This window comes from Ischnura elegans, chromosome 12, assembly GCF_921293095.1.
Source record: "Ischnura elegans chromosome 12, ioIscEleg1.1, whole genome shotgun sequence".
Taxonomy (NCBI): Eukaryota; Metazoa; Arthropoda; class Insecta; order Odonata; family Coenagrionidae; genus Ischnura; species Ischnura elegans.
In genome coordinates, this window is record NC_060257.1 from 25,692,353 (window position 1) to 25,712,664 (window position 20,312).

At 38.0% G+C, this 20,312-nt stretch overlaps 1 protein-coding gene across 1 annotated transcript in view; it reads left to right on the plus strand.

Moving 5' to 3' along the window:
* LOC124168960 (sodium-dependent transporter bedraggled) overlaps window positions 1–20,312 on the plus strand; it is a 207,345-nt gene that overhangs the window by 61,263 nt on the left and 125,770 nt on the right. Inside the window, exon 2 of the mRNA XM_046547381.1 lies at window positions 2,949–3,062. The gene's annotated coding sequence lies outside the window, so the exon portion shown is untranslated. The remainder of the gene's footprint in view (window positions 1–2,948; window positions 3,063–20,312) is intronic.

A 20,312-nucleotide genomic window follows, 5' to 3' on the forward strand; every position in this document is an offset into this window, starting at 1 on the left:
CAAAACGAATTCCCGTATCTATCCGTTCGGCAAAATATCTCTCTAAATTTATCGCTTCGTTCGGATCTGGAAATATAGTACGGTTCTAGCATGTTGTTCTCCGTGTCGCTTGTAAGATATCTATTCTCAATTTCTCAGCCAATCTAAGCCTAGAGCGTAGCTTCCGAGTCTCTAGCGGTGGAGGGGGTCAAGCCAATTCTCACCCAATATCAAGTGGGGGGGTCCTGGCAACTATCGCGCAACTTTTTTCCGCAAGAAACAGGGGGTAAAACGAATTCTCATATCTATCCGATCGGCAAAATATCTCTCTCAATGTATCGCTTCTTACGGATGTGAAAAAATAGTACGGTTCTAATATGATGCTCTCCGTGTCTCTCTGAGAGATATCTATTCTCAATTGCATAAGCGATCTAAGCCTATCGCGCAGCCTCCGGGTCTCTAGTGACTCCAAGCCTTATTCGTTTGACATCTATGTAATGCTTTCTGTACGCCCGGACTGTACGAACGCTTTCGTACGACAACACCGCAACCTATTTGGAGGTTTCCTCGTGGAAGCAAAAAATGTGTGGAAATAATAAATTTTCCCGTGCTTTACAGCCAGTTTATGGACCCCGTATATTCTTGGATCCTCTTCCTTCAGTTTTATTGCTGGTGGAGATACCTCTCTTAGTCACACAGCAATGCCGAGTAATATCCTAAGAAATGTGAGAAGGAAATGATATAGTGCTAATCGTAAATATTTTTTTTCGATTTAAAATATTTCACTGCCTAAGTATGAAATTTGAATGCGGAAATAAGTTGTGCACTTAAATAATAAGAATTTTCCGTTCAGTTCAGTCAATGAACTTGGCAAAACCAGACCCAGAATTTTCATCCCGCCCAACAATTCTATCAACTCGGTAGTTAATAGAGTTTTGTTGATTCTCGAATAGTGGATTCGATCACTCTTAAGTTCCACTTGCACATAATCTGGTACCTGACCTAAGGTTATCAATTTATTATTAAGTTCAATATTTTGATGATTTTATTTTATATTTAGATCATCTTTATATGATGGAAACATACCCAGGTTATAAATATGACGCTTAAAAAATAAGAATGCTTGGTTTTCGCCACACGCGACGTTTTATTGTAAATTATGAATGGAATACATTGTTAAGTTTAACGTTTCGATCATGATAAATTTTGGGATAAAAAACCTCAATAGTAAAAGAATCATTAAAGAATATATTAGAGTTGTAATAAAAATTGATTATGCTCTCTCAAATGTTCTGGTGTTTAAGCTTCTCTTGGTAACTTGATGTGTCTTCTTACGTCTAATTTTTTTAGGTGGAGACACGTAACTATTTACTAAGATATCATAAATTAATACCTTGCCAATTGATGACACAGTCCAATTCGATTCCTCGCTTGGGATACTGCAACCGTACGAATAGGTTTTTTAAGCTGTGTGCTAGTTTATTTGACCATGCACCAAATTAATTTTCCTATGGCCTATAAGATTTTTCATTGGGGTAAACTGTCGTAGACCTTCTTTTATCCTATTCTTTTGGTTTCTATAGATAAGGAAGTACGATTTGAAACAGTTCTCGGATGCTTTTACTGGCGAATGGACTGTCGATATAACATACACAAAATGAAATTGAGCCATATTAATTTAAGTATATGTATACAAAATATGAAGTGATGACTTGTGGTTGGAAAAGGGTGATTGAGTTATCTTCTGATATGTTTTATTACTGTGTCCGAGAGCTTTGAGGTAAATTGATTTTATCTCCACCATAAAGCTTTGAGGATCAATTAATGAGGTAAATTGATTTTATATCCACCGAAATTTAAAAAATGCCAATTGGATATCGAAACTTTTGATAATTTTTTTGTAAATTAAAACTTTCAGAGGTGTCATGACAATTGAATGTTCGATGTTCCGCCATGTCATTCCTTTCCGTAAAGGAAATTCCACATTATTTTTTAAATAAAGAATCGTGAAGAATGACCGTTTTTTAATTAGTTACAAAATCAATTTGAATCGATCAAATGAAGACGTTGTTCGTGTTAAAGTGGTACACCGTTAGGAAATAAATTTCTGGATCTGGCAATATGATAGCATATATGCCACAACTTATTCTCATTTTCAAATCCCTTCGTGACTTTTGTTTTCTGAATGCTTAGCTTGATGTAAAAAAGGAAAAGATAATGAGGAATATTGATGGTGATTGTGTCAGTATTAGGAGATGAGTGAAAATGAACGTGTCTTGAAAAGTTCCATAAACACTATTGAAACGAATTTACCTCTAGTAATATGTAGTCCATTTAATTAATTTATGTGTATCCAAACTGCTAGAAACAGCCCTGAGTAAAAGAAATTGCGCCATTGTAATAATGTTTCAAATCCCGGCAGTGGCAGAGAATTTTCAGAGACTGCCCGATCCCTGCTTGCATGTTGTGTGGAGGACATTTCAAGCGCAACACTCCGTCCGTCGGATGGGACGTTAAGCCGTGGTCCCCTTGGCGCCTTTCGTTAAGAGCAGGCTAATGCCGACGCCGGGTTTCTCTCCACCCTTCCTTCCATACCCTTCCCTCATGGCGCAAATGACCTCAGCTGACGGTCGCCTCCTCCAAATACCATACCTATACTTAATAATGTTTCATGATAGCGCTTCCTGTCGGCAGATTTCTGAACTTACTGGCCTCGACAGCTCTGTAACCGAAACTACTCGACTCGACTCGACATTCTTAATGCTACTCGAATTACTCGACTCGAGTACCAACTACTCCACTCGTATTTTCTAATGCTCGCTCATCCATAAAAATTAAATATACAATTTATCTCACTGTTGTGGTTTCGGAAATGTTATCTCATTAGTTACAGCAATAATCTTTCTCCCAAATATTTCAGTCAACGCTGAATTCCCTGAATTAAAACCCGTCTTTCTCTCATTTTATAGCTCTCGCCTGCCGAGTTACATCCAGCCTGATGAATCAAGTTTTCCGGGTGGCCATCCACGTTGATCAAATTTCCTGGAGAGAATTTTCACCCGTGTGGCGATCGGCTTCTTCAGGTTAGCAAAGTGCTGATTCTAGATTATTTCTATTATACCTGTATTGGAGCGTTAAGGTTCTTGATTGATCCCGTAGATTTAAAATAAACATAAAAATCATTGTATCACAAAAGTAAAAATATTTAGTTTTTAAACGAAGGTACACACCTTTTGTAAATGGCCTCAGCCTGTTTTTATTGCGTCAATAATTTATCAGTTGCAATAAAAATACAATTAACGAGATACCGACAGAATCAATATGTAAAATATGTGTTTTCACTTTTATTTTGCTATATTTTTTCTTCACATTATTGCTAAAATATTGAAATGGTTTATAATGAAAATAATTATTATTATGGTTTATATTGAAGTGGGAAATAATGAAAAATATTGAATGTAGCGCCCTCTTCTCCCTCATTTATACCATTAAGACCCGGAAGAAGGGAAAGCATTCTTGACACGTTGGCGAAATAAGTATTTCGTTTTACGGAAAACCTAAAAGTTCCATGATTTATGAATGTTGTTAAGAATCGATGGCTAAAAACTATCAATTTTAATCTGTAAACTACGAGGTGCATTTTAAAAGTAAGGGTCGTTTGGTCACAGGAAAACTATACTCATACGAGACACATTGTATTGGCCATTTGAGTTGAATACAAACCTACTTTACTTCTCAACAATCTATGAATATGCCTCAATCATAGAATTATTGATAAAATCTTATCGGGTTTGCCACCATTTAAGGCTGTTTAACCCATTATATTCCAGTGGTGCTTCTGGGAGAAATCAAATTTCAAAGGTTTTTTATTTTGAAAACTTGATAATTTTGCCCTCGTTCATAATTACCGTGGCAGCTAAATTTTTCATCATTAAATTTTACACCACAAAATAATGCGTATTTTGGATATTTCCTCGAAAGAGCTGAAAGTTTATACATTTTTGATGTTGCTTGGAATCAATATTGGATTATATAGGGATGTTATTATTATTATTATTATCATTAAATTGTTACAATTAGGTCATAGGCCTGGGTTAAGGCCTACATTTCGATGAGGTACTCTCTCATCATCTTCAGGGTTGAGACTGATGCCGAGTTTGGTACTCGCCAGGAATCCGTAGAATGATACACAATACACTGTAGTATAGACGCCGACTCTTTGCTTCAGTGCTTTCAACCAGGACGCCGCGGCGAGTATTTTTTCTCTAACGGAGATGTTGATCTCGAGATAACGGCACATCATTTCACTCTCGCGTTTAATAGGAATCGCTCGCATCCGCGTGGTTCCGAGAAGTCCATTCGGTCGCAAAACAGGACGTTGTGCTGACACTTGCACTGTCATACGAGAAACATCACGCGCGGAGTGCGACATTGTGGCCGTTTTTAAAACTTTGAGGGTGATAGGCACGAAGAAAAAAATCTCTCATGTGGACCGAAAAAAAGAAAAGTGTAAGGTCGATAATGGGTGAGATAAATATTTTTTCATAATCTGCGATCTACAAGTTTCGTTAATCTTTTCTTTCGAAAATATGGTGGCCAAGCAAATTAATTTGACTCTGTAAATTATAAAGAGTGATGCGAGTTACATGGTGTCTTCGTTTTCGTATCTCCCGAAAATGTCCCTGAAAATATAAATAATAATAATAAATAAAAGATAAATATTATTTCATAAACTACGATCTACAATTTTCATTAATTATTTCTTGGAAAATATGGTGGCCAAGCAAATTTCTTTTATTCTGTAAACTATAAAGAGTGATGTGAGTTACATGGTCTAGGCATGTGTAGCATGGTGTACTTCCTTGTTTACGTATTTTCCGAAAGTTTTCCTTAAAAAACCCTTGAACTATAAAAAAAAAGTTTACGGGTTAACGGTAAAAAAGAAAATGGGTGTTTCTGCCGGAATTATTTTGCCTTTATTTTACTCTAGTATTCTACCGATTAAGGTAGGTTTCCATGGGGTACTAAAGAAGTAATCTGGGAGCCTCCTTCCAGCACTGCCTTCTTCAATTCACTTGTAAAGCCTACTCCCTTTCAATCTATCCAAAAATCCTATTCTCTTCCTTCCCCCCCCCCTAACCTAACCTAGCATTCTTCCCTCTAACTCCGTTTTCTACATCCCCTCCCCGCTAAGTACTCTCTCTGTCCATACCTTCTGTCTCCTCCGTACCTCGTATAAAAGCTGCTTCTCCTCACCCACCATGTCCAGAATTTCGTTGTTCCTCCTCCTCTCTGTCCATTTCACCTTCTCCATTCCTCTCCAAACCCGCATCTCGAATGTCTACAATCTTCTCTCCAGATCAAACTCTAAAATCACGATTATCTTCTGCTTACTTACGCAAAATTTATTTCTCCTTACATCCTACTAAACTTTTTGTGTTTCGATAAATACTGAAGTCGATCAATGCAACATCAGGGATTAACTCAGTATCATCATCAAATATTCAAGACAGTGCTACTGTAAAAAACTGCATTCTCCGGGAATTCTCCGGTTGTTCAGGAAACTTTTGGAAATGAATGCTACTTGTAGTAAATATAAACGGTTCGGATATATTTTAATGATTTATTTGTAAAAATGCCTTTGGCAGTAGTCAGAAATACTTTGAGAGATGACGAAAGTGAGTTCACAGCCGCGTTTTTCTCTCTTTTTGGAAATAGTCGTCAAATTACTAAATCTTTCGTGGCCCATGTTTGTTAATATTAATGGCTTTTGTGGTAATCTGCGTCAAAACTGCTAATCCACGCCAATGTAACCTCTCCTATGCCGGAGATCTCATCAAGGATAATAATCGTGTTGTTGACTAATGGAAATTTCTGTTATTTTTTGTCAATTTTTATACTGAAGAAATTCGAACTGATGAAATCTGGTTTCATTCCATACATCATTCCATTTGTCATTCTTCCGTAGCTACACATTTTGTACGCTCTCACCTTTGTATCCTCTTCTTGTGACATTGTCCATGCCTAATTGGGACTGTGAAAGATGTTCCAGATGTAAGTTCCGATGAATTGCTGCCTTACTTCTATGACGAAATTCCCTACTGATGGTATATTGCTTTCTCCCTTGCACGCACGTCCATTCGAAGAAACCTGTGGATGAATAACTTATACCTCACGATAAAATGGCTCGTGAGCTCATGTAGCATCTCGCGGCCACGACATGAAATCAAAAGCCTTTCCACGAAGTCCAACTAGGGCAAATATACTCCCTGCTTGTTCTCCTCGTGCGTTATCATTGCTAGAATCTTTTTCCCGAAACTAATCTCAAAGGTTCGAATAGTAGCTCGATCTAAAGATTGTGCTCAACCTTCAAACCGACTATAAGGAATAACAGTCATCTACATACCAGGGGCGCAGCCAGGAAGCTAGAAGGGGTTTTAGGCGCAACTAATACTTACGAGTGTGGGGGTATTGCATATCCACCAGGGTAAGCAGGAGTTGCAGGGGGCACTATTCTAGAAAACTTTTAAGATTATTGGTTCAAAATGGCGAGTTTTATGGCTTCCTGAGGGATATTTGATTAATCCTAACACTTTTCTATCAGTAATACTGATCCAAAAAAGGAAAATGGATTAAACTTAAAAATTTCTCTGAGCTCTGGAGGGGGGGTTTTATCCCCCAAAACCCCCCCCTCGCTGCGCTACTGGTACATACTACACCGCAAGTCGCCTAATAAGGCATATTGCGGGTGGTTTTGGAACATCGGTGATAATGTATGCAAGAATACAAAATAGAATTTGTGTTCGCGATTTTTTTTTATTGCTTATTTCGACGTGTTCATTAACCTGAGTTCCACCTCAAGTCCTTAGCACTAGAAGCGTCGGAGCGGTCGTTTTGACCGTTTATGAATTTCAAATTGTCTCCACGATGGTAAAAATTCTCGAATATTTCGTAATGGTAATGAAATTTTGTGCTCCGACCAAACACGAAAATTTATTTTATCGGCTACTTGAATTATGAAATATTTGCTAATTTACTTAAAAGCGCCAGAGCAGTCATTTGAGCGGTATTATTAATGATCTGCTTATTATTTGTATATTTTAAGAGCATATTTTTTCCAGCATTGTGAGTGGCAGTCACGTTACCAGATCGAATTCACAACTGACTTTCCTTTCACAATTTATTTTTTTATGCAATGTAGTAATGTCACAGGACTATTGCGTGGACTACCTCAGATTTTACCTACCAAAGTTTGTGTTCAAGTTGAAAAACTAAATTGTTTAAAAAAATTGTTTATTGTTTGAAAATATGGTGTATTCGAGACGAAAATTAAAATAGCAGTGCTTCTAAATATAATATGTGAAAGATATTATTTACACACTCCACTACAACGTGATAAACACCTATTGGTGAAAAATGATCGCTGCCACTGCTTTTAGGTACTGGAAAATACGGTGCTTCTAATGTTAGACTAGACGTTTTTTGCATATTTTGTATTATAATATATTATTTAATAATATGTACTATTTATTCAGGATATTTGAGTTGTTTTTTTGTTGGTCATTCATCAATTTATAAACGGAGCATATACGGAATGACAGATAAAGACCTTTATGAAATAATATAATGATTATTAATTGCTCGAGGGAAAAACGGATTCCCATATCCATCCGTTCGGGTCTCGTATTATTTTATCGTTTCTAAAGTTTGTTATTGCATTATGATTTTGCGTATAACCTCCATATTAATTGTATTTATCAAAATATTTCAAATTTATCGTAATAGCATCTTCATAATCCTATATAGTTGTCATCTTGGCAGGCAAGTGTGCAGTTAAAGATGAAATCTCGTCACGTATGCTAGAATTTTTCCATTGGCCAGCTAGGCACAGAACTTGTTCTTTGTGGATTTTCCGGAAATCGTTCCGATGACAAGGTGAAGGAATATTGTCGTATATGGCGAGGGAGGGGAATCCCAGTTATCCAGAAGGAGATGTTGGAGTGCTGGCTTCGTGGAAAGGAATGTGTGCATTTGAAAGGGATAACGGAAAGTAATGAGTCTTGGAACGGGAAGGAGGTCAGCGAAAACTTTAAGTATAGCGAAACCTCTGTTCACGGACACCTTTGACTTACGGACACCTCTGACTTAAGAACAGTATTCAATTCCCCGGCAGAATAATATGCATTTGTATAAGAATAAAAATTCTTATATACGTATACTCTCTCACCTACGGACAAATTTTTACTCTTCGAAAGGGCTGTTTACACGGTACATTAACTCGTACGGGTTAATGTCTAAATGTATGAACGCGAGAATGAACGCCAAAATGCACCGTGTAACCACCCAGCTTGTGCGAATGCATGCAAAGGAAATAGAACCTGTTCTAATTTGGCTCACGCATTCGTACATGTTCCGTTCCGGTCCACAAAATTCATTGATGCAAACAGGCATTAACGTACGTGTTGATGTATCGTGTTAACAGGCCTTAATGAACACCATCGCAATTGGTTTTCTGACCGATGTCTCAAAAATTGAAGTTTTTTTTAAAGTTAAAAGGTTTCATTTAGCTGGCTTAAATTCCTAATCTCTAATACTTGCGGGGATATTGTAAGCGTAAAAATGAAGCAATCTTTAGGTCAACTCCGACTTATGGACTCATTTTCGAGGAACGCTAATGTCCGTATATGAGAGGTTTCAGTGCGCATCATTGGAGAGCGTTTGCTTTGTACAAGGTTTAAGGTACTGGCAAAAGATAATGGTATGGAATGGTATTTCGAGAGCTGAGATCATTTGCACTATGAAGGAAGGGTAGGTAAGGAAGGGTGGAGAAAAACCCAGCGGTCTTTTTTGTTAAGAGCAGGCTGAGGCATGGACAATGACCGAATGGGAGAAGTCAAAGGTTAAAGCATTAAAAATGTGGAGCTACTGAATAATGATAAATAGCGTGATGTCGAGGATGAAAATTAAATTTCACCTGTTCGGATTTCATCAGTAAAAATTGGAATAAAATATAACATAAATTTAACAAGTTCTAAACAAGATTATCTACAGAAAGAGAGAAAAACGCAGCTGTGCATGTACTTTATCATATTTCAAAGTACTTTTGAATATTGTCAAAAGCATTTTTGCAAATAAATCCTTCAAATATGTCCGAACCGATTTTCCTGACTACCTTTATCTAAGCATTAAGGCTTTATGCACTGAATTGTTTATTAAGGCTTTAGCCTACTCCTAACAAAAAGAGATCTAGGGGACCACAGTATAACGTCCCATCCGACAGATGGAGTGTTGGGCTTGAAATGTTCTCCACGCACCACTCAAGCAGGAATCAAGGGCGGTCTTTGAAAATTCTCTGCCACTGATTTGAGCCCGAGCCCACGGAGTTGGAAGCCAACACTTTAGCGACCACACCAAACCGATCGCCAGGAGAAAGATAAAGAAGCTAAAGCTCCATATTTGGTGCAAAAGTTTTTGAAATATTTTCTGCGATAGCGAAAAAGGAACTCTAAATTTTGAACAAATGCGTGAAAATTCAATGATAACTATTGCCTATTTATCGAGACCTGGGTTTTTTTAGTAAGTATATCTGTGGTGGGGATAAGGCGGGTGTGATAGGTTAATGAGTCAAAGCGATTATATAAAAGGAAAACTTTAATATCACTTAACACTATTTATCTTTATTTTTCCCACATATATCAATATCGATGCCTAAGTTCTAACAACACGTTTCTTAAAAATAGCAACTTTTCAGGAGAGCAAAAAAAGATTAATATTTTATAATTGTACGGTAAAACTAAAAACCAAAAATTCATAAAAATGAAAAAGAAGCATACATTTGCCGATAAAGAGTTTGTTTTTGCTTGAATTTTATTTTTTTAATGTTATTGCACTTTGTTCAAGATACCTGTGTCAAACCGGCCAAATTTTGAGGTAAGTGTTGTTAGAACTTAGCCATCGATATGTTATCTTCCGCAACAATCCCTTGTTTTTTTTTCTCTGTAACCAAGACGCCACTCAACACAAAAAACAAAAAATCAAACAGCAAATACACGAAACAACAAATAAACTTCAGAAAATTAAGCACATAAAAATAATGGAAACGAATAAAAAACATCTGTAAAAGCGATGTCAGTCATTCAAAGTACATGCATTAGGCTGAGATGCTGCCTATAAGCAACGCTAATCTCATATTTTCTCCCCAGTTGAAGACGATTGAAGCCTTCACTGCATTAAAAACTTAAAACTTAATTTTTTCATTTATGTGGATTAGAAGTATTTTTATATTTTTCATTATATTTTTGTAAAAAAATATTTTAAAAATCTTTCATATCTTCATATTTTATTTTATTGTAATCGTTATACATAGCCCCGATGAAGACATAAAAAAAATATCGACACGTCAGCAAACATTTATGCATTTCATTTCCCTGACCTATACTCCAAGACTATATTATTTATTATATAAATTGTGGTCACGAAGAGGAAATCTTTTTATCTTAAAGTTTAAGCTAACTGACACAACTTAATGCCTCAAGATGAATGCCACCTGATGAATCAATGATGAAAATTTAGAGGGGCATGAATCGACCTTTGGGAAAGGACCAAAATAGGATTTTTCCTTCAACAGGTCCATTTTTCTATCACCCATGATGCGTTTAGAGCGATCATTGCTTATATTCCTCACTTGATGTCTCCTTGATGACCGTCAATTCTCATCGCGAAGTAAAAGAATGTTGTCTTTATTAAGGTTTGCTTGTGCGTTTAATCGATGTTGTTTGATGTCAGTTGGTATTTATAGAATTTTAATGGCATCATTTTCCTTCACGTTTAATCGCTGTTTCCCGATTCCTCACCTCTGCTATTAACCTTGGGTAGCGAGGATGCTTTGGTTATTTCCTCATGTGTTGGACGGCTATACGGCTAGCCTACTCGTAAGAATGTTTCAGAGGTTGAATTTTCTTATTCTATCTTCCCTTATGTTTACTTTTAACCTTAAGATGCTCAAGGTGCGTATACATTGGCTTTTAGATTTATTCTCTAAACTTTCAAGTGCTAATATATATTGGCCCACTGTTTGACCCGATGTTAAAATGTTTGTTTATAATATTTGAGTTGATTTTGTCATTTGTGCTGGAAATTATACGCACGTTCATCACTCCTGATGAAGTAGAATTTCTTCTACGGTAGTTGGTTTTCTATATAAACAAAATAACTTGTTGATATAGTTATTTGATCATAAAAACCTTTGATGCTATCTGTCACCGAAGTAGCTTGTACCTGCAGATTCTTGTAGTTTTTTTTGTAAATTTATTTCTTGTTTCCGCTTATTTTATTGTTTGTTTATCCTCTAATTTATGTATTGTTACCTGGCCAGTATAAAATGGCAACTGTATGCTGTATGTGGTTCTCTTTCTTTAAAATAAAAAACGCCAAGCGTTTTCTGGAATCAGACTTGAGGTTTCTGGGATTGAAAACGAAAATTGCCATGAGAGGGAAAGGATTAAAGATATCACGTCCCGAAGGTGAAGTCAATGTTAGAAATACTAACACTAAACGCATCACAAATTATAGGAAAAAATGTTCCAATTTAAGAAATATAGTATTTTGTGGTGTCTAGCATGTCGATTCATGCCACAAGAAAAGTTTCGTTAGCGCTTCATTAGGTATATTCATTCAGAAAGGTGGGAAATTCATTTGTGTCAGCTAACTTCAATTCAAGTTTTTTTATGCGGCGAAAATGTGCATTTTCTTTAACTATGGTATAAAACAGATCACCCTTTGGATAAAGTACTTTCGTGCTTTCAACCGGGGGAGAAATTTTATTATGTCCAACTTTTCTTGGCTCATCACTTCTCCCGTCTTCAGGGAATGGTCCTGGTACCGTGCGATTTTTCTGTATTTATACTGCATTCTTTGTCCTGGAGTCTTCGCATTGGCTGAAATTTTTTGCGAGACTTTGATTCTTATAATTCGCCGGGAAAGCACCAGATCATTGTACAGAAGACCTTTTTGCTCATGGTTTCCTTTGGCTGGTCAGCACTGGATAGTATTTTAAATATCTTCTAGAAACCCCTCAGCTGTACCAGAAAATCGTATGAACAAAAGTTTGCCTCGGACACTGGCCAATCACACAAGACATCGTATTTAAAGGTATTGAAATAGTTTGCACATATATTAAGGTACTTTTGGGTATATTAAGGTAAAATTTCTAATATCTTTTGATTTTATAATACGATGCCTTAACGATACCTCCACTGCAAAAATGCTCAACAATCGCCCACTGAATCCAATCCGCTCATCTAGTAGCCCAACAATACGAATCCACTCGCTGGCAGTGTCCGGAGCATAAACGCTCATCTCCTATTCTCCAAGCTTGGAGGTTAGCGTTTATGCTCCGGACACTGCCAGCTGAGCGGATTCGTATTGTTGGGCTACTAGATGAGTGGATTGGATTCAGTGGGCGATTGTTGAGCATTTTTGCAGTGGAGGTATCGATAATTCCACGAGATTAAGTCTGAGAGAACTCACTGCATCGGTTTCAAGCGAAAATCAGACTTGGCATTGATGTGATCAAGTTGGAAACAGCTGTGGAACTGAGTTCCTGATCTGAAACATACATGCAACGGCGATAAGCATCCCTTTTGCGTTCAGATTGCTGGGCGGAAGATATTGCCGGCGAGGCTGTGACTCGTCGGTCGTCATATTTCACGACCCGTTCGTTCAACTCATCCTGTCTGCCAGCCTTGGCCATTCCCCTACCACGTACGACCCCTATCTCCCTCGGTGCAGTGCATTACAGGCTGTTACAGCCCACTCAGGAAAAGCCCACTCCTAATCACAGCCACCCGACTCAACCAACCAGCCATCCATCCCAGTCAATCCCAGCATCCTTCATTCCTCTCCAGCCACTCCGGGCCGTTGCCTTGCATGGGAAAATGCGAAGGCATCGTACCACTCGCGATATATCCACTCGGAACTTCTAGGTTACTGTGTAAATTTCCAAGCAAAGTCTCGGATTGGATGTCGGAAATATCACAGACACGAAATTTAAGTTCATTATTACACTCAATACTGAAAATATGCAGTCCACTAGACGAGACAAAGTTTTTGTGATAATGGGAGCATTAGAAAGAGGAAATTGCTAAACATTTACCATGTGGAAATTAAAAATTTCCACTCTTCCTACTGAATACATGTTTAGACAGTGGGCACAATCACCAGATCTAGCAGCCAAATATGGATACTGATGGTAGGCCAAGAAACATCAAGAAATGTTACCTTATATTCTACACACCAGCTGTGAATGTTTTTAAAAATCGGTGAATGAAAGGGTAAGTTATGAAAAATTTTCTTCAATCAGCCGCTCTTTTATAAGTTTTAGAAAAAAAACCGGTAACAGTACGCATTTCTTTTCTTGAGTTGTTGGCGTCATATAAGTTTCGGCTCATTGAGTCATTCGTATGGAACCTCCCATAAGAGTGTCAACAACAATAAACCTCACGAGTCCAAGAGTGACTACTACTGTGGCTAGGTCCGGGGTGAGCTCTACCATCACCTGACTAAATCTACCAATCTTCAGGTTAAATCACTGAGTGAGTCACAAGCGCCTGAGGCTTAATCCGGGGTTCGCTCTATCCTCACCCAACCAAACCAAACCAACCCTCTGGTTGAATCACCGTTTGAGTCACAGACATCTGTAACTTAGACCGGGGTGCGCTCTACCTCCACCAAACAAGCCAACCTTCAGGGTGAATCACCGTGTGAGTCACAGGCATATGTGGCTTAGTCCGAGGTTAGCTCTACCCTCACCTAAACAAAGCTAACCAAACTCCAGGTTGAATCACTGAGTGAGTCGCAAACATATGTCGCTTGATCCGGGGTGCGTTCTACCCTCACCTGACTAAACCAACCTTCAGGTTGAATCACTGAGTGATCTACAAAAAAATTTTGAACGAGCCCATTACCTGAAAAAACGCTACCTTGATGTTTCTATAATGAGGAACTTGCATGGGTCGTAGATTGCTCTAAAAACTATTTTGAATAAGTCAAATGGATACATTAGGTCGCAAAAATACCTTCAGTTTCTCCATTCAACATCAAAAGAAATAAAAAAATTGCATTTAAAATCGAGAAAAATTTCTCTGAGCCGACCACTGCGCGAAGACACCCGAGCGTTGCCGAGGCCAGGCGTGACGTCATAGGTGCCTAAACAACCGTAGGGAGTAGGGAAATACGCTGAGCGCATGGTGTAAAATTTGTTTTGAGGGAGTATTTAGCCGCTCATCGTCACTTTAATTTGTTCTGTTATTCTTGGGAAAGTTTTCCTATTGCTATTGTGCCTAGATTATTACTTGGGATATTAATAATGCGGCATCGGGATGATGAAGTACAAGCGTTTCACTTCGTGTGTTTTGGTTATCAGAAAAATGGATGATAACGTTGCCACTCGTTCGAATAGTACACCTGAAATTCATCTACGTCAACATTATACCCCGCAAGCCGCCTAAAACGCGTGTGGCATGAGGTTTAAGGACACCAGCCTTTTTTTAGGACACCAAAAATTGATGCTACGACCCTCATGGAATTTGTTAAGACAAATTATTGCTATACGTCGGCGGCAAATCGAGTTGTAAAAGAAACTTGTAATACTGGAGGATAACGATCGTAAGCTGTGCTGTTGACATTAGAGTAAGCTGTGCTGTTGAATTTGGCAACGCCGGATTAACGGAGAAGGAAGTCCTATCCGTCCTACGGTACGAATTCACAGCAAAACAGTCTGCACACAATCCACATGTGAGATCGCGAATCGGTTCCGCTGCCAACACACACACAAGCTACAGCCTATCTCAATGATATAGGTAAATCCATAAACAATATACTAGCATATACCATAAAAATATAGTGGGAAATAGGCAAATACTCTTATCAAAAACTGGATGTCACTATCACATTCTTATATTCATCACGTACAACTTACAACAACAGAACTCGTTATGATGAATAGAACTATTTATTCACTGATTTAAACCCTTAAATTAGCCCACACAAGTGACATTTCTCACTACTATCCGTTGAAATAATGGAATAACAAACTTCACACACAGTTTTTATTTCAATAGCGTGATCGTGAAATGTCATATCTACGGTGAACAACGGAGATTAGCACGCCACTGACAATTTTTACACTACTGTTAGACATTTATCGATAGCGTAATAGCACTTTTTACAATTCAATCACGATGGAACACTGATAACTCATGGCCGATATTTTTCAACCTTGTCAAACTTTGTGCATTACAACCACTGGCACTGTGATTATTAGCAGTAGCTTAACGGGAGATGTCACGTTGAAAATAACACTATTTTGGCACAAAAATGTTCCTAGATGTCTCCAATCAGCGAGCAAAAGTTGCATTGACTGGAATTCACCCCATAATACAAGCACAGACAGTCCTAAACGACGAATTCTCCGGTACCTACGAATAAACGGATGAAGTTATTGTATATAAAAGCTAAGCGGACATTAGTAAACATCAAAATCGTTCTAATTACATACTTAAATAATGATATGCCGTCGATAACATCAACTTACAATTAACGTATCCCCTTTCCAATGGCCGTGGCTCAGACTCCTACAACGATGTTATTTAGGTATTATCAAATTTTTGGTTTAACTGCTCCAGTTTTATATTTTATGCCCTTACTCAGATATTAATATTATAAATAATGCAAAATACGAGGGCTTCCAAGCCTCTATCGTCGGATATTTATCTTTAAATATAAAATAATCAACACGTCTAACAAACGAAGCTCTCACAACTGCTGGCAACTATTACAAACAATCACAACAATAGCTTCGCGTGATGTTTAGGCACCTTTGACGTCATCGAGGCTTCGTCGGCAGTGGCTTGGGGGGTGAGGGAGTTTTTCCCGCGCTTTAAAATTCGTTATATTTATCATTAAATAACTCGCGAAGGAAAACTCAGATTTGCATGCGGTTTTCTTTGTTGTATTCAGAAAATAATTTTCTGTCCGCCTATGAAATAAAAAAAATTCATGCAAGTTCCCCATTGTTGACCACGCCTGGCTAGTAATGAGACACCGCTTCCCTTTAGCGGGTTGGTATTTGATATTCGGCGCGAATGCTCCATTAGCGATTGGATCGGGATTGTGCGGGTGGCATTAGCGAGAGACGAAAGTGGGTCGCATAGTTTCATATCCGAGGTCCGTGAATCGCAGCCCTGTCTTAAGTCCTTGTCCTCGAACTGAAAATTGGGTACACATTCTATTCCCGTTCACCTACGAGGTGAGTAAATTAAGACTGATTTTTTAAAACTATCAATCTATTCAAATAAAATTACAATTTCACATTGCCTCCTTCAAAGTAGCTCCCTTGGAAGCTAGTTAGTAGAAGTCATAGAAAAAGAAAAGTTAGCGTGGCAAGCGGTTCATGAATGAATTATAATGACAAGTAATACATGCTGACAGCTTGTATTGACAAGTATAGTAGGTTATTGACCATACACGCTGAGCCTATTTCATATATTCCGAGTCAGGCTATTTATTTTACCTTGAAAAAACGACATCTTAAATCTATCGGTTCTGAAGTTTATTTAACGTTAATACTATCCTTCAAATTGTTTCTACCATAATAATTAGGCTCTCTCAACATATGAAGAGCATCAGGAAAAAAGTATTGTACTTGAAATTTCCGCAAAAGATTAAACCTAAGTATTTCCCTTCGATCGGTAGGATGTTCCCATTCTAAAGTCTACTGTGAAGAACGACTATTATGTTTGGACAGCAACTGCGAAGCACGGCAAAGAGAGCACTAATAGGGTGGTTTCCTATATTTTTTAGTTTGGCTACATCGAAATATTATTACTCCTGGAGTACATATTTCACGCTTTTAGATTATTAAACAATGATATCTATTTTCTGCGATTAAATGAAAAGTTAACATTTTCAAGCGCGCTAAAACGCGACGGCTAAGTATGAATGCTGGGAAAAGCCCGTGTGACGTCATTCTGGTTCCAGCTGCCGCCGTGTGAGGGAAGTGTATTTCCAGGTAATAAGGAGCATGCTTTATGAACATTGTGGTGGCTTTTGAGATCCTTTTGCATATATGGCGTTGACCGAAATATGATTGTAATTCTTTGGGTAACGTTCACATATCTCTTGAAATTATCCGGTAGCAAGGAAGATACTTTTTTCTATTAAGAGGTGTAAAATTATCGTTAATCCTCTGCAACCGATTTTACGATTGAAGCGCGGTGTTTGCCGCAATGGAAGGACTGTATCTTTGATTTGTCTGCTTCATAGTAGATCAATATAGGCACGTTAAGTTCTTGTGATCGGGGCTTAACTCAAATAGAAAAGTACCAATGATTGACTAAATCTTTGATTCCAACATCGAGTATAGGTTGAAAATTGAAAATCTGTCGTAAACTAAACATGAGTAGTTTAAAATTTTCCAATTACAACGGTTAAAAATTTTTAAATGACGGTTCTATGAACGGTGAACTGTATTACGAGTTAGGAAGCATGCATTTTGGCACCTATCGGATGGCCATTGCGGTGACTTTCGAGATCCTTTCGCATATGAATATTCATTTGTCATCGTGCCATGAGATGTTTGAACATGCTGCTGGGTTCGGGAATAAACCGGATTCAAGCCTTTCGTTCCTCCTTAATGGCGTCATGGTAATTTTCATCTTGCGGTCGCTGAGGTTTTAAAAAGGTCGTCATCGGTTTTCCTCAATAACACATTCGTCCATGAATTGGCATTTTTTTCTCGAATCTTCTGGATTTAATTTTTTTCGTCTTTCTTGTCCCTATCCAAACTGGATCCCTTTTACTCGACGATAAGTGTGACCATAGAGTAAGCATATTCTTACTTATTCTCTATATACTTACCCTATGGTATGACGGTATGAACTGTAGCGTTAAAATAAACAAGGCAAGCGTTTTCCGACCAGCACTGAAATGAGATGTGAAGTGAAACACTTTGCACTTACACTGCAGCGAAACATGTCGACTCTAATTTAATAAATTTTTATGTGGGAAGTGCAAAGTGTTTCACTTCATATCTCATAATGGATCTCCACAAAGTATCTGCCTCATCCATCCAATTCAGCACTGAAATGGTAAAATACCAGATAGCGTGATCCTAGATGTTGATCAAGGGCTGATTCCAACGTTATCTTCTTTTTTATACAACGTTTATTTAGATTTTAAATTTTATCTCCATTAAATTAACGCTCACGAAGAAGAACAAGTACATATCGTGACTTTAATGCGATATATTTTTAGTCACTTACTTTGCTGATTCAATTACCCGTAGTTAAAATGATTAGGCTGATTGTGAGAGCCGCTAGACTCTGAGGCTGCGCGCTAGGCTTATTGTTAGATTGTTTGAGCTATTGAAAAAAAATATCTTTCAGAGATACAATGAGAACATCATATTAGAACCCTCTATACTTCCAGGTACGACCAAAACGATATATTAAGAGAGATGTTTTGCCGAACGGATAGGTATGGGAATTAAATTTTTTCCGGACAACAAAGGACTTTTATAAAAACTAGGCGGAAATTCTTTATAGCATTTCCTTTTTTTGTTAACTGCTGGTGTCCTACAACCCCCTGCCACACACGTGTTGAGGCGGCGAAGAATTTAAGTATTTGGGTGCTACCATTAAGAGCTAAAATTAAATATAAGACGAGATTCAAATGAGGATTAATGCAGATAAAGGTTGTTACTGGAGCCTATCAAAATTATTGTAGACTAAACTCCTGTCAAGACACACGAAAATTAGAATTTACACAGCCATATTACGTGCAGCCAGTTTTCTTGTATGGGACGGAGGTATGGACCGTAGAGAAACAGACCCAGAAGAAGTTAATGAATCGCGATTTTATTCAGAGTGAAAGACCCCATTTTTAGCGCTCAGTATTATTTTTTTCACAGTGCCAATTAATTCTTATTCCTTATTCAGCGGATGTTATCCAATCCACTGGAAAGCCCAATAATTACGTGAGATGATTTTGGCGATTTTTGGACCCCACTTCTCCCCTTAGAGATCGTGAGATATCTCACTATGATATCTCTCTCTCGGTGGTCGTACCCCCAATGCTCAAAATTGCTCAAAATGCTTATTTTCAGTGTACATACGTTAATACATGCATCATCGCGTTGGATTTATTGAAAAAACAATTTTAATGTAATATCACTTAGGATTGGGTTTTAAGATTACTAAGATCATAGTCTAGAATCAAATTTTACACTATTCCTATATTGGGAAAAAAGCAATTTTAAAAATTATTTTAAATTAAGATTAGTTAAGACTGGTATTCAAGATTGCTAAAATCTTAGTCTAGAATCACATTTTGCACTGCCTCTGATGGAAAAAAATTACATGATTGCCCCCCCATACCACCTCGTGAGATAAGGTGAGAATCGGATTGACCCCTTCCCGCTCCTAAGCGCCTCACGGAATAGGGTGGTTTCCTATTTTTTTTAATTGCTTAAATCGAAAGATTATTACTCCTGGAGTACGTATTTCACGCTTTTAGATTTTTAAATGACAATATCTATTTTTCGCGATTAAATGAAAAGTGAAAAATTTCAAGCGCGCGAAAACGCAACGGCTAAGTATGAATGCCGGGAAAACTCCGGGTGACGTCGTTCTGGTTCCCGCTGCCGCAAGTGAGGTGACCTTGGGGCGAGGCTTTGAGCGCTGATATGATGCAGGCTACCAGCAGGTAGCAGAGTACCCAGGTAGCAGGTGGCGCTTGGATTATATAAGGATTATTAATACCATATCAAACGAAGGAAACTTTCCGACCATAGGCAGTTTTAATGGATGATTATTAAGATATGTTTCCCTGAGCTCTGTGCCTCATGCATGCATTGGTAATTTCAAACGATGTAAAACTCATATCTACTCCTATAGAAACTAGGTCCCTGTGACGTCACGTGGAGTGGCATCGCATGGGCGCCAAACTGGCCTTTTTCAAATTAGGTTAAAATTGACCATTAACATTCGCCTAAACATGGATTTCTAAAACCAAATAATTTGTATATTATGAATATACTAATGGTGGGTAACGAATCGCAATCAATGCCTTTCGTTTTCTTTGATGAAGGAAACTACCCTATTACTGGATATCCCCTAAGTAGTAGTATTTTACTATGAATCAAGGTGGTGGCGAAATGGAAGGTGCACTCTGACCTTCGATTTGACCGGTTAACTCCGCATTCTTGGCTTCCTTGGTTTGGCGGAAAGTCAAGTGGTTGAGTTCGTTGTTCTTGGTCGTCCTTCCCCCACCTCCAA